This window comes from Vulpes lagopus, chromosome 11 (assembly GCF_018345385.1).
Source record: "Vulpes lagopus strain Blue_001 chromosome 11, ASM1834538v1, whole genome shotgun sequence".
In the NCBI taxonomy this organism is placed as follows: Eukaryota; Metazoa; Chordata; class Mammalia; order Carnivora; family Canidae; genus Vulpes; species Vulpes lagopus.
In genome coordinates this window covers 10,017,461-10,029,462 of record NC_054834.1, presented here as the reverse complement: position 1 = coordinate 10,029,462, position 12,002 = coordinate 10,017,461, and the positions used below count along the sequence as shown (strand labels likewise).

The 12,002-nt window shown below is 44.0% G+C and overlaps 1 protein-coding gene across 3 annotated transcripts in view; it reads left to right on the top strand.

Moving 5' to 3' along the window:
• The first annotated feature begins 1,770 nt into the window (after nucleotides 1-1,770).
• The window catches only part of RALA (RAS like proto-oncogene A), a 73,185-nt gene continuing 62,953 nt past the window's right edge, over nucleotides 1,771-12,002 (top strand). For 2 of the 3 annotated variants that reach the window (XM_041722159.1, XM_041722160.1), the window contains exon 1: nucleotides 1,771-1,967. The gene's annotated coding sequence lies outside the window, so the exon portion shown is untranslated. The remainder of the gene's footprint in view (nucleotides 1,968-12,002) is intronic. The other variant, XM_041722158.1, reaches the window with a different exon arrangement.

The following is a 12,002-nucleotide window of genomic DNA, read 5'->3' as shown; positions in this document are numbered from 1 at the left end:
AAACGACCCATTCTATTTCTGCCTTCAGGTAGGTTAGCGTGGCTTTCAACAACCAAGCAGCAGCTGAGACAGGCTGACTAATCAACTCGAGGATGACTGTCATTGTGTTCCCATTGCTCACTTTTCTTGAAGTCAACCCCCTGGCTCTCCACTCGACAGGTATTTGCGCAACCTCACATCACAATCCTTTGCGGCTGCTTTAAAGAAGCTGTTTATCGTCAATGATTAAACTTAAAGACTTTTTTTACGTTAACAATGGCATTCCATCTTAGGAGTTTGTGCTGCTACACTAGCTGACATGGCCATATTTGGGTTTTCGGTAAGCCTGACCTTTCTAGTCTTGACCAGGGAGACATTTGGGTGTTAGCATGTGTGGATGGACATGTACTACCAGACGGGGGATTTAAAAAGGTTATTATTTCAGCAATCTTCCCACAAGAAGGTAGGGAAAAGGAGTGGTTTTGAGACTGCTCAATGAGAGGAGACTGCAGTGGGCTTGGAGGTGGGGACGCGAGCCTGTGGTGTCCCTGAGCTCAGCCCAGAATTTCCCCAGAGCTCTAGACACAGGCAACTGCCAGTAGACCGCACTCAATGGGCCAGATCCAAAATGGCACTCCCTGACCCCATCCCTGCCATTCCCTATCTCATTTGGTAGATCTTACCCTCACTCACCCTCCTCTAAAAGCAAAATAAGGCATCATTATTGGTACTTCCAGGCATCATTATTGGTACTTCCAGACATCATTATTGCTTCTTCCAGACATCATTATTGCTTCTTCCAGACATCATTATTGCTACTTCCAGGCATCATTATTGCTTCTTCCAGGCATCAGTATTGCTTCTTCCAGACATCATTATTGCTTCTTCCAGGCATCATTATTGCTTCTTCCAGGCATCATTATTGCTACTTCCAGGCATCACTATTGCTACTTCCATTCGCTTACCGAGAATCTGGCCCCAGCAACCCACTGCAATCGGACGCTCACCGCGACCCACACAACGGCCCCATCCTTTCCCTCGACTTCTGCGCCGGCCCCTCGTGCACAGGCCCGTGGCCCCACTCCTCCCCTAAAGCTGTCCAGGGTCACTCCTCTCCTTCTTGCCTCACCGAGGAGTGAAGACATTTGGTCCCTGCGTCTCGATCACCTTTTCCCCAGCAACCCAGGCTTGACCTTCTTAAGTCCTCGAATCGCTGCCCACACTCCCAGACACGCGATTCGCCGCGTGCCGCATGTCCTCTTTGTGGGGACGTGGATGCGCCCGCCCCGTCCCCTGTGCTTGCGCTGGGGGGGAAGGGCGGGGGGCCCTGACCTTGAAGGACCCGAGGCACCCGCGGGTCGTCCGCCCCGCCCTCCGCAGACCGAGGCCCCGCACTTCCGAAGCCCGCCAGCCGGGCGGCCACCCGCCAAACCACCTCCAACGCCCGCCGCCGGGGCAAGATGGCGGCCTCCGCGTCCCCTCCTTCCCCGCGAACCCCGCCCGGGCCCCACAAGAGAGACGAGGACGCCGAGATCCGGGCCCCTCCGCGAGGCCTGCGGCGACCCCCACCTCGCCGGGCGCGGGGGCCTGGGTGGGGCCGCCCGCGGGGCAGCGCAGCGGGGCGACGCCGGGCAGCCCGCGCCCCGCCGGCCATTGTTCTCCAGCCCCGGCCCCCGGCCCCGTCCACTCGGCCCACGGACCGGAAGTAGTTCCCCAGCCGGCCCCGCCCCGCTCCCCGGCGCCCCGGAAGTGATCTGCGGCGGCTGCTGCAGAGCGGCCAGGAGGAGGGTGGATCTCCGGAGAGCCGAGCGCCGCGAGTCCTCCTCCTCCTGCTGCTGCTGCTGCTGCTCCCGCTCCTGCCGCCCGGGCTCCGCCGCCGCCCGTCGGACTCGTCCTCCTGCCGCCCGCGGCGGGGAGCCTCCCAGACGACAGGGGCCGAGCTCTGTCCGCCCGAAGCCCGCGGGGCGGCGGACCGGCTTGCGGTGCAGGTGAGCGGTGCCCGCCCGGGCCGCCGCGGGAGGGGTCGGGGCCGCGGGGCGGCGGCGGCGGCGGCGGGGGTGTGTCCGGGCGGCGGCGGCCCGAGGCCCAGGCTCAGGGCCCGGACGCCGAGATTGCACGTCCCGCGTTCCGCCCGGGAGCGAGCTGCGGGACGAGCCCGGGCTGGGAGCCGGGGCCGGGCGAGCGCACCGCCGGGAGCCGGGGGCCGCGAGCCGCGAGCCGGGAGCCGGGGGCCGCGAGCCGGGGGCCGCGAGGCGCGGCGTGGTCCTCCCAGCCCGGCCTCTCCGCGAGCCGGCCTCGTCGGAAGGTCACCCTGCATCTCTGGCCGCCGCGCCGAGGTCCCCGCCTGGGCGGTGCCCGCGACCCGGGGGGACCCGCCGGCCCCCGCCGCAGTCCCCGCGCTTCACTCCGCCCCTCTCCCTCCTTCCCTTTCCTCCACTCCTCGCCTGTACTAGAGCAGTTGCTTCTGAGGCACCTCCGCCAGGGTTTTGTGCCAGTTAAAGCAATGGCTTTCTCAGACTGAAGTCCTTAGATGCTCCGCCTCGAACTGCACAGGTCTGCCTGCCCCTATTAGCATCACCCTGCCTGTAAAGCGAGGGAGAGAATATAGGGGGTTTGTTTTGTTTTGTTTTGTTTTGTTTTGTTTGAGTGAGGGGGTAATTCCTCTTGGAGATTTGTTCCTGAAGGAGTGGAAGATGTGATTTGTGGTCTGCTTTTAGCCTGGGTGTCTGTGTGTAAGTGGGCAGGGATGACAGCACAGAGAGGTGGCAGTGTTGTTTCAAGGTTTAGGGAGAATTAGGGAGTTAACTGGCCTCTGCTGGGAAACCTGAATGTCCAGGCTTGTGCGAGCTTATCCAGGTGTCTCCGGGGTTGTGCGAGAACTCCAGTGCCACGCCCGACGTGTCAAGCTGAAAAGCACCCAATTTGCAGATTGTGGTCGCTGTGTGTGTGTGTGTGTGTGTGTGTGTGTGTGTGTGTGTCGAGGGGCGGGGGGGGGGGGGGGAGTAGGGAGGCCTTTGTAGAACATGTGCCCTAAGTTGATTTTTGCCCTGAAAGTACATTACAACTTTGGTCATCACGTTCCCTTAACTCATATAACAAAATTTGTTAATAAACTCGCAGTGGACGGCCTTTTTTTCGTTGGTTTGTTTCCAGCTCCTTTATTAATATATTTAAACGTATATCTTACTCGTTTCTGTGTCTGTGAATACAGTATTCTTGTAAAATGATTCTTGTGACTCTTCAGACATTATTTTTAGGCTTTGGATTTTTTCAGGGCAGGAACCGTGTCTTACGCATCCCTGTTGCTCACAGGTGATTACCGGAACATAGGAGCTCTCCGGTATTTCTTCACTGAATGAATGAATGTGGAGATGATCCCACAGCTGCCTCAGGAGTCATTTATTTCTTTGGTTTTGTGTTGTGTTCCAGTTTCTTGGCGCAAAGACTTTGCTTTGTCTTAAATGTGTTCTTGGCGTAGCTTAAGGACGATTCAAGAAGAATCCTTTGTTGTCCTTCCAAAGCTATCCTCCCCTGGAAGGTTAAAATTTATATTTAGGGTGTTGTGATTGGGCAGTGTATTCCAGTCGTCAATAATTGTCAATTAAGCAAGTTTATCCAGGGTTGTTGTTATTATTATTATTTTTTTTAAAAGATTTTATTTATTTATTCATGAGAGACACAGAACGAGGCAGAGACAGAGGGAGAAGCTGGCTCCATGCAGGGAGCCCAACACGGGACTCAATCCTGGGTCTCCAGAATCACCCCCTGGGCTGAAGGCGGCGCTAAACCACTGAGCCACCTGGGCTGCCCATATCCTGGGTTATTAAAAAGAGATTTCCTAGTGATAGTTTATGTTTGGAGGTTGATAACCATAACTTATCTTAACCAAAAAGAGGAAATTGGGAGTCACCACTGTTTGGAAAACCGTTGATACGTCCCGGAATTGCTTATAGTGGCTTATTTCTCCCCTGGGTATGTGAAATCCTCTGACATCCTGATACGACCTTGGCATGATTTACCAGTAGCCACTTTCACATTTCTTTGCAGAGATCCAGATGTTCTCTAATGTGTCTGCTGAATATGCAGTCATCTGTATCACTTATTTTAAAGTAGTTTCGTACAACCCTTTCTTTGCAGGGCTTTCAAGGGAAAAAAAGGGCTAATTATAGGGAAGAATCTTGTTTACCATTTGTGTGGGGGAATAATTTTTGTCTGTAGAAGGTTGGGTTATTTTCACTTTAGAGATCCACCCCCCCCCCCCCAAAAAAAAAAGTGCTGATACCTTCTTTCCTTTCCAAATGTCTGGTTGTGGTCCTGTACTGGTTTTCCAAGCTTAGCTTCTGTGGGATATGAATGAATGTACCAGAATCACTTATTGTATATATGTGTATATGTGTGTATCAGTGTTACTCACATTGTTAATCCTTAGTAGATGGGTGGCAAGGACAATCACTTTTATATAGTATATATTTTTAGTGGAGAAAACATTATGATATAGGGAGACAGTTTATGGTTTTCCTTGTTTTGTAAAGTGTTTTAATTCTTAGACATAGTGGGAAGTCTGCAGTTTCTTATCTCAGCAACATCACCACTGTACAGAGGTTAGATTTCTCTTTTTTAATTCAGCAACCATCTTGGTAATAACAATCCGTATACATTGATTGCCTGCCACGCACTGTGATAAGAGCTTTAGTTACATTATTTTTAATCTCCACAGGACCTCTGTAAGATAGGTAGTTTTTCCATACTTCACTAAGGCTAAGTGAAGTGATTGGCTAGAGGCTGGAAGCTAGTATTAGGAGAGTCTGGATTTGAAAGTAATGATTTCTGAGAGCATTGCATATTGCACTTAATCCTAAAAGGCTCAGGAAAAACAAGTTTCTGATTGAGCTGAGCCTCAGGAACATCGATCTAATGATCTCAGCACTCTTGACCATCAGGTGGGCCCTGGGGTTACCCTGTTTATCTCCAGCTTGCCTACAGATACCATCCACTATGTGTGCCATGATGAAAAAGTGGTTGGGTATGATTCAGATAGGTGTCCTGGAGGAGTAGAGTATTAGGAACTCAGCAGTTGGTGTTGATTACTGTTTTTTACCTCTGAAATACCTGAATGCTCCCTACTTGAGGGGACTTTGGAAAACCTATTTTGTAGTGACCTTTTCTGAAATCTTGTTTTTAGTTCTTTCACTAAATGACGTGGCGGGGGGAGGGGGGGGTTGTGGGGGTAATTGTGAAGAATGGTAAGAGAGGTAGAGGTATCCTGGGTCTGTTTTTACCATTTCAAACTATATGTCATTTTCTCTTTGGGTTTAATATAGAGGCTTAAAGCGACAGAGCTCTTGTAAAGGTCTAATTTCTATTCAGTGCTGGAATTCTCTTTACTCTTTCCAAGCATGTGCAGTTTTTTTGAAATATGCACTTTTAATGGGCTTAATTTGAAGAATGTGTTCATCTCCTGGTTAAAAAAAAAGGAGGAAGAAAAGGTATTTAGCTCTAAGTAAAAAATGGCTCATTCTCCAGCCCCCATTAGTTACAGTTATTCTTTGTTTTATTTCTTTAGCTCTAAGACACCTCTCTTACTACCTTATTACACTTAAAAGGATTTGGTTACAATATAGGAAAAATGAAATTAAAGTTCTATGAGTTTTAAGAGTCATGTGAGTAAATTTTAGAAGATAATTTGAATCTTTGATGTGATTATACCTGAAGGTATAATTCCTCAACATCAATAGGGTAGTCTGTACAAGCCCAAAACAGCAAGCTTACATAAAAATATTAGGATACTATTCTTAAAGGCCTTCAGTTAGAATTCTCTATTAGATTTAACACCCCTTATGTTTGACACACATAATCTTTTTGAAGTCTGGGTTCCAGTTGGGTTGCTGAATTCACTTATTGAAACTAAATATCAAGGTTTGACAATGTCATGTTGTAGGATAAAACATAGCAAGATTATGAAACGACTTCTACTCCCAAATGCATCACGAAGGGTGGGCAGAGACCTCCATTTTCCACAAAGATCATGATTGTAGTCTTCCAAGCCACGGGATCCCTGCTTTCTAATGCGGTTGAGTAGCTAACATAGTAACTCATTGAAGTGAAGGTTGCCCACTACTGATTGCAAATGCCTTAGTTCAGCCTCCCTGTCTAGATCTATTCTGGATTACTGCAGCAGTCTGCTGGCCTTTTGTTGCCCACCCCACCCTGATCTCTTCTCCACACTTAGTTAAGGCAGACGTGATGCTCCTTTGCTTACAGCCCTTCTGCAGATCCCTTCTTGCCTATTAATAAATCCAAACTCCTTTAGTCCTTCATCTCATATGCAAAACGTCCAAGACCTACTCTTTACCTAACTCTCGAGCCCCATCTCTTCTCTTCCAGCATATTCTGTTCCAGCAACACCAAGCTTCTGCAATGCTAGTGTTTTCTAGTGCCCTGTTTTCTCTTGTGGTTGTAGCTGTTTCTCCTAACCCCAACCTCATACATGCTGGCTTGTCTTCCAGCACTCAGAGTAGGGTATACCTCTCCAAAACCAATCTTGATTAGATCCTTTTTCTTGATCTCATCCCTCAGAAACAAAAAACCAAAAAACAAACAAATAAAAACCCCAACAACTTTCAAGTTGCTAGTTGCTCTTTTTATGGGCTGCCATAAAATCCAACATAGGACTTTTACCACTATGGGCAATGCGTTCATTAGTCTATTATAAATTTGTTGACCACAATCCACAGTAACTACACACATAACTCATAACTACACACATAAATATACTCTTAAAAGCCTTCACAGGGCTTTATCAGAAGTTCCCAAACTTTCTTAGTTCATGACATCCTTATCATATCAATAATTTTTTCACAACATCCCTAGATCAAAAGAAACACCTAACGGTTTATTAAATAGGCCCAAACAACTTAATAAGTATTTACGTCCTAAAAATCTAGTAGCTATTTGAAAAAATAATAAACAAAAATTAGATAACTTTCTTTGTTAACTGCATAGTACTCCATGGTTTATTCAACCCGCCTCCTGTACTTGGACGTTTAAGTTTTTTCCAACATTTTTCAAATACAACTGACATTATAATGAAGATCTTTATGTATCTGTGTCTTTGTATTGTTGGAGGTAAATATTCGGGATAAATGCATATATAAATTTTGTTAGATATTGCCAAATTCTTCTCCTTAATGGAGCTGTACTATTTGGAATACTACCAGCAGTACGTAAGAGTGCCACGGCCTGGCCAGCCGAGTACCCTGTCAAGCTTCTGAATTGCAGCCAACCTAATAGGTGAGAAATAGTATCTCAGTATAGTTTTAATTAGTGAATTAAACATTTTTTGTATATCAAAGGGCCATTTTTTACATTTAAAAAAATAATTTGTTCACATTACTTGCCCACTTGTTAAATAATTTTTGGCCTTTTTTCCGCTCAGATTTAAAAAGTTCTCTATATTTAAGAATGTTAACCATTTAACTTTGATATATGTTGCGAGTATTTTGCCCAGTCATCTTTTGTCTTTGCTTCTGGTGTCTTTGGACATGCAAAAGTTTGTTTTCATGTAGTCAAATATATTATTATATTTATTACATCTGGATTCTTAGTTATCAAAGAGCCTTTCTTTATCTGGAATGCAGTCATGTCTTCTTCTAGTGTTCATGTAGTTTCATTTTCCACATTCAGTTTTCTGATCCATTTGGAGTATATTTCTGTAGATTATGTGAAGAATGGATGTAATGTTACCACAAGTGCTTTTTTTTTTTTTTTTTAATCTTTGCTCCCTTTATCATACACTAGATTTCTGTATGGAGTTGGGTGTATTTTATTCCATCACCCTGACTGTTTTAATCAGAGAGGCCCATTGCATGTGATTTCATAGCTGGTAGACCTAGTCCCCATTATAGCTCACCCTCTTCAGTATTGTCCCTGCTATTCTTGCAGATTTTATTTTTCCATATGAACTTCAGCATCAATTTGTCTATTCATTAAAAAGCTCATTTCTGTTTTTATTGAGATTGCATTGAACTTACGATTTTACTTAGAACTGATTTCTTGATGATATGGAGACATCTTAAGATGTCTTAACCTAGAATAAGCAATGTTTCTTCATTTTCTTAAATCTCCTTTGTATCTTTGGGGAATGATTTATAGTTTTCTTCATATAGGTTTTGAACATTTCTTGTTAAATTTATTCCACAGCATTTTATCGTTGTTGTTGCTGTTATATAAATAGAATTTCTTATACATTTTATTTTCTAACTGGTTATTATTCATGTATATGAATATTGCAGATTTTTGCATGTTTTCCTGCTGTCTTGCTAAATTCTTATCATTTGAGTTATTTTTATCATTGCTTCTTTTAGGCTTAGATACACTGTCATGTCACCTGTAGAGATTTCAATAACCAATGGTTATGCTTCTAATTGTTTATCCTATCTAATTGCATTGATTAATATCTCTAGAACAGTGTTAAACTGCAGTATAACAAGTCTTTAATAAGAGCGATTCTGATTGCTTTGTTATTTTTTTCTGTGGATAAACAGATGTACATTGTACTAGATATTAACCTAGATATGGTAATGCCTTTCAGAGACTGCAGTCCTTTGCTGTCTCTGTAAGAGATTCTAAATGGAGATGCCTGTGGTGAGAGGCAGGAAAGATGGACTTTGCTAGTGGGCAGAGCAAAGTACAAAGATAAGCAAGGTAAGGACTGATCTGTAGTTTTCCAGTTCACACAGCAGGTCCTAAGTTTTGTTCTTATCTTGCCACACAGTTCTGTTGAACTTCATTTCAATCATCTCTCAGCCAGTCATGGATGCCACAGGGTGACCTCATTTTCTCCAGACTAAAGCTGCCGTGGGTCTATGACAATCTGAGGGCTCCCTTCTAGGCTTTTGCAGCCTCAGGTGGTTTTTTTGTGTTATAGACACGTAAATTAGGCTTACCTTGTATTGATGTGGTTATGGCTTGCTTGGGTTCTTGGGTCGGTAGTTCATATGGCAAGGCAGGTTTGTAATTAGACAAGTTTACACATGGGGGTGACCTAAAGTACACAGATGTGGGGTGGTTCCAGACAAGTTTGTAGGGCTTGGAACCTCTTTTCTTTCTCCAGAATTCATTTTTGAAGACTTAGTCCTCTAGCTGAAAGTGTATGTTTGTCCGGAATCAAGTGTTGGACATCAGCACACATTCCATCTACATGTCAATTAAGATACACACCAGTGCTGTTTCCCAGGTTCTAGAGGCTGCTTTCATTCACTGCCATCTAATTCACCCCAAAAGTTTAAGTAGCATATTTTCTGTAGATTCTTATAATTTCATAATTATCTAGGTCCATTTGTGAACTCCCAATCCACATTGTGTTGCCTTTATCATTGTAAGTACTTCCTTTCCCAGGAGTGCTGGGAGATAGGATATTTATTAATTTCTTGCCTGTTATGCTGAGGAGCTCCTCCCCAGAAGTTTCTACAACTCTTGGTCCATGGCCTGTTTGCCATCTTCACTGTCCCAGGAACACTTGTAGGTAGCTGTAATCTCTTCTTTTCCCTAGGTTGAAGAGCTCTCACTCACCAGGTGAGTAGTCCATGGCCATTTGTCCATCTGCACTTTCCTAGGACTGTTGCCTTTTTCTCTCTGGGCCATGTTGCCTCACTGATATGTAGTTCAGCCTCGAGGGGGTGTAGGGATTGTCCTGCCTTGAAGACCTTCAAGTCCCACCCTCCAGTACATTGATGGCACCTTGATAGCAGAGCTTGGGGAGGAAGCAAATTTTTTTTGTTCCTTTTTTTTTCAGAAGGAAAAAATGTTCCTTCACGGGGAAAGTAATGAGGTAAAAAGGTTCCTTCACCTATCCTCGTCTTTTAAGTCTGAGGACAGTCTGTCTTCCCCCGTCCTTCTGCTTAAGACATTATGTCTGTGACAGAAAATCCTCATTCCCTGAGGTCTTTGGTTGCTCTAGTCTTAATGCTTGGATTATTAGTGACTTTCCTACTACCCTGTTGGTCTCTAAGGTGTCCCTATTTCCATGTCTGCATGCTACAACTAAGATAATTCTATGTGTCTGTTACTTCATTAATTCTTATTTGCTGCTTGTGGGTTTTGGTAACTTTCTTGATCACTCAGAATAAACAAAACTTGGCCATTTGCTCTGTTTATCTCTTCTTTTTTTTTTTTTTTTTTTTTTTTTAAATTTTATTTATTTATGATAATCACAGAGAGAGAGAGAGGGAGAGAGAGAGGCAGAGACACAGGCAGAGGGAGAAGCAGGCTCCATGCACCGGGAGCCCGATGTGGGATTCGATCCCGGATCTCCAGGATCGTGCCCTGGGCCAAAGGCAGGCGCCAAACCGCTGCGCCACCCAGGGATCCCTGTTTATCTCTTCTTATTATTCTTTGCTTTGGCTCAGATAATAAAACTCATTCTTGTCTTTATATTTTGTTTTGTTTTTTAAAGTTTATTTGGTACAGCTGTTTAAACTCTGTACAGTAACTTGTCATTTATATTTTTAATTCTGTAAATTGTCTTTTTATGTCATTTGCTTATTTGTGGGGAATGTAGGGGCTGGATTTAAAAAATAACAGATTTATTGAAATGTAATTCCCATGCCATAACATGTATTCTCTTAAAATATAATTCAGTGGTTTTTAATATAGTGAGAGAATTGTGCAACCATCACCACTATCTGACTTTTTAAAAAGATTTTATTTATTTACTTGAGCAAGAGAAAGAGAGAGAGCAACAGAGGGGGAAGGAGAGGGAGAAGCAGACTCCCTGCTGAGCGTAGAGCCCGATGTAGGTCTCGACTCCAGGACCCCGAGATTGTGACCTGAGCTAAAGGCAGATGCCTAACTGAGCCACCCAGGTGCCCCACTGCTGTCTCATGTAAGAACATTTTCATAACACCAGAAAGAAACCCCATGCTCATTAGTCATCACCCCTGATTCCCTCCACCCCTAGCCCCAGGGAACTAATAATCTATTTACCATCTGTACAGATTTTCCCATTCTAAACATTTCTGGATTCCATAAATGGAATCATACAACATGTGGCCTTTTGTGTTTGGCTTCTTTAACTCCACATAATGTTTTCAAGGTTTGTCTAGGTTATAGCATGGATCAGTACCTCATTACTTTTTAAGACTGAGTAATGTTACATTGAATGGATATACCAGATTTTGTTTATTCATTTATCAGTTGATGGACACTTGGGTATTTCCACCTGGCTCATGTTGAATAATGCTGCCATGAACATTGATGTACATGGACATGTGTTTTCATTTCTCCTGGGTGTGTGTGTGTGTGTGTGTGTGTGTGTGTGTGTGAACGGAATTACTCAGTCATGTTGTAACTCCATGTTTAACATTTTGAGAAAACTGCCAAACTGTTTTCTACCCACTGTCGGTGTTTGAGGCTTCCTAGGCTCTCTGTATCCTCACCAGCATTTGTTATAGCCCATAGTTTTAATTACAGCCATCCTAGTGAGTGTGATTATCTTCTTTCATCTGCTGGAATACTTTGTCTGAGCTGCCCAGTGTTATGTGAACTAATGTACATCTTAGTGTATTATGTCTTTTTCTTCTTAGACATTTTAACTTGAGGTCCAATTCCTGGAATGTTTTCTTTATTGTAAAAACAATAAACGTGGCTTTTTGTTTGAACTTCCAGGTGAACTTTGCTTTTGATTCATAACAAGATTTCTGTTTTCCATTAGTGTGTCTGATGAGTTTCAAGCTGTTATAACTTTAAATTGTTATAAAGCACACTGTTAAAAATTGTGACATTAGAAGTAGACAAAATACCTTAAGTTACAGAGTGAAGGGGAATCACTCATAATGAACACTGACAGTGTTTTGAAGATTTGTTGGTGCAGTGTTGACTACAAAATTGAGGAACACCAGTTATATACAAAGAGTAACCAGAAATTACTAGGTTTAATCCTATGTTTGTATTCCTGTTCTTACCAGGAAGTTTCAAAGTGTAAGTGACTAAATTTTTTTAAATTGAAACTTTGTGTGTGTATATAC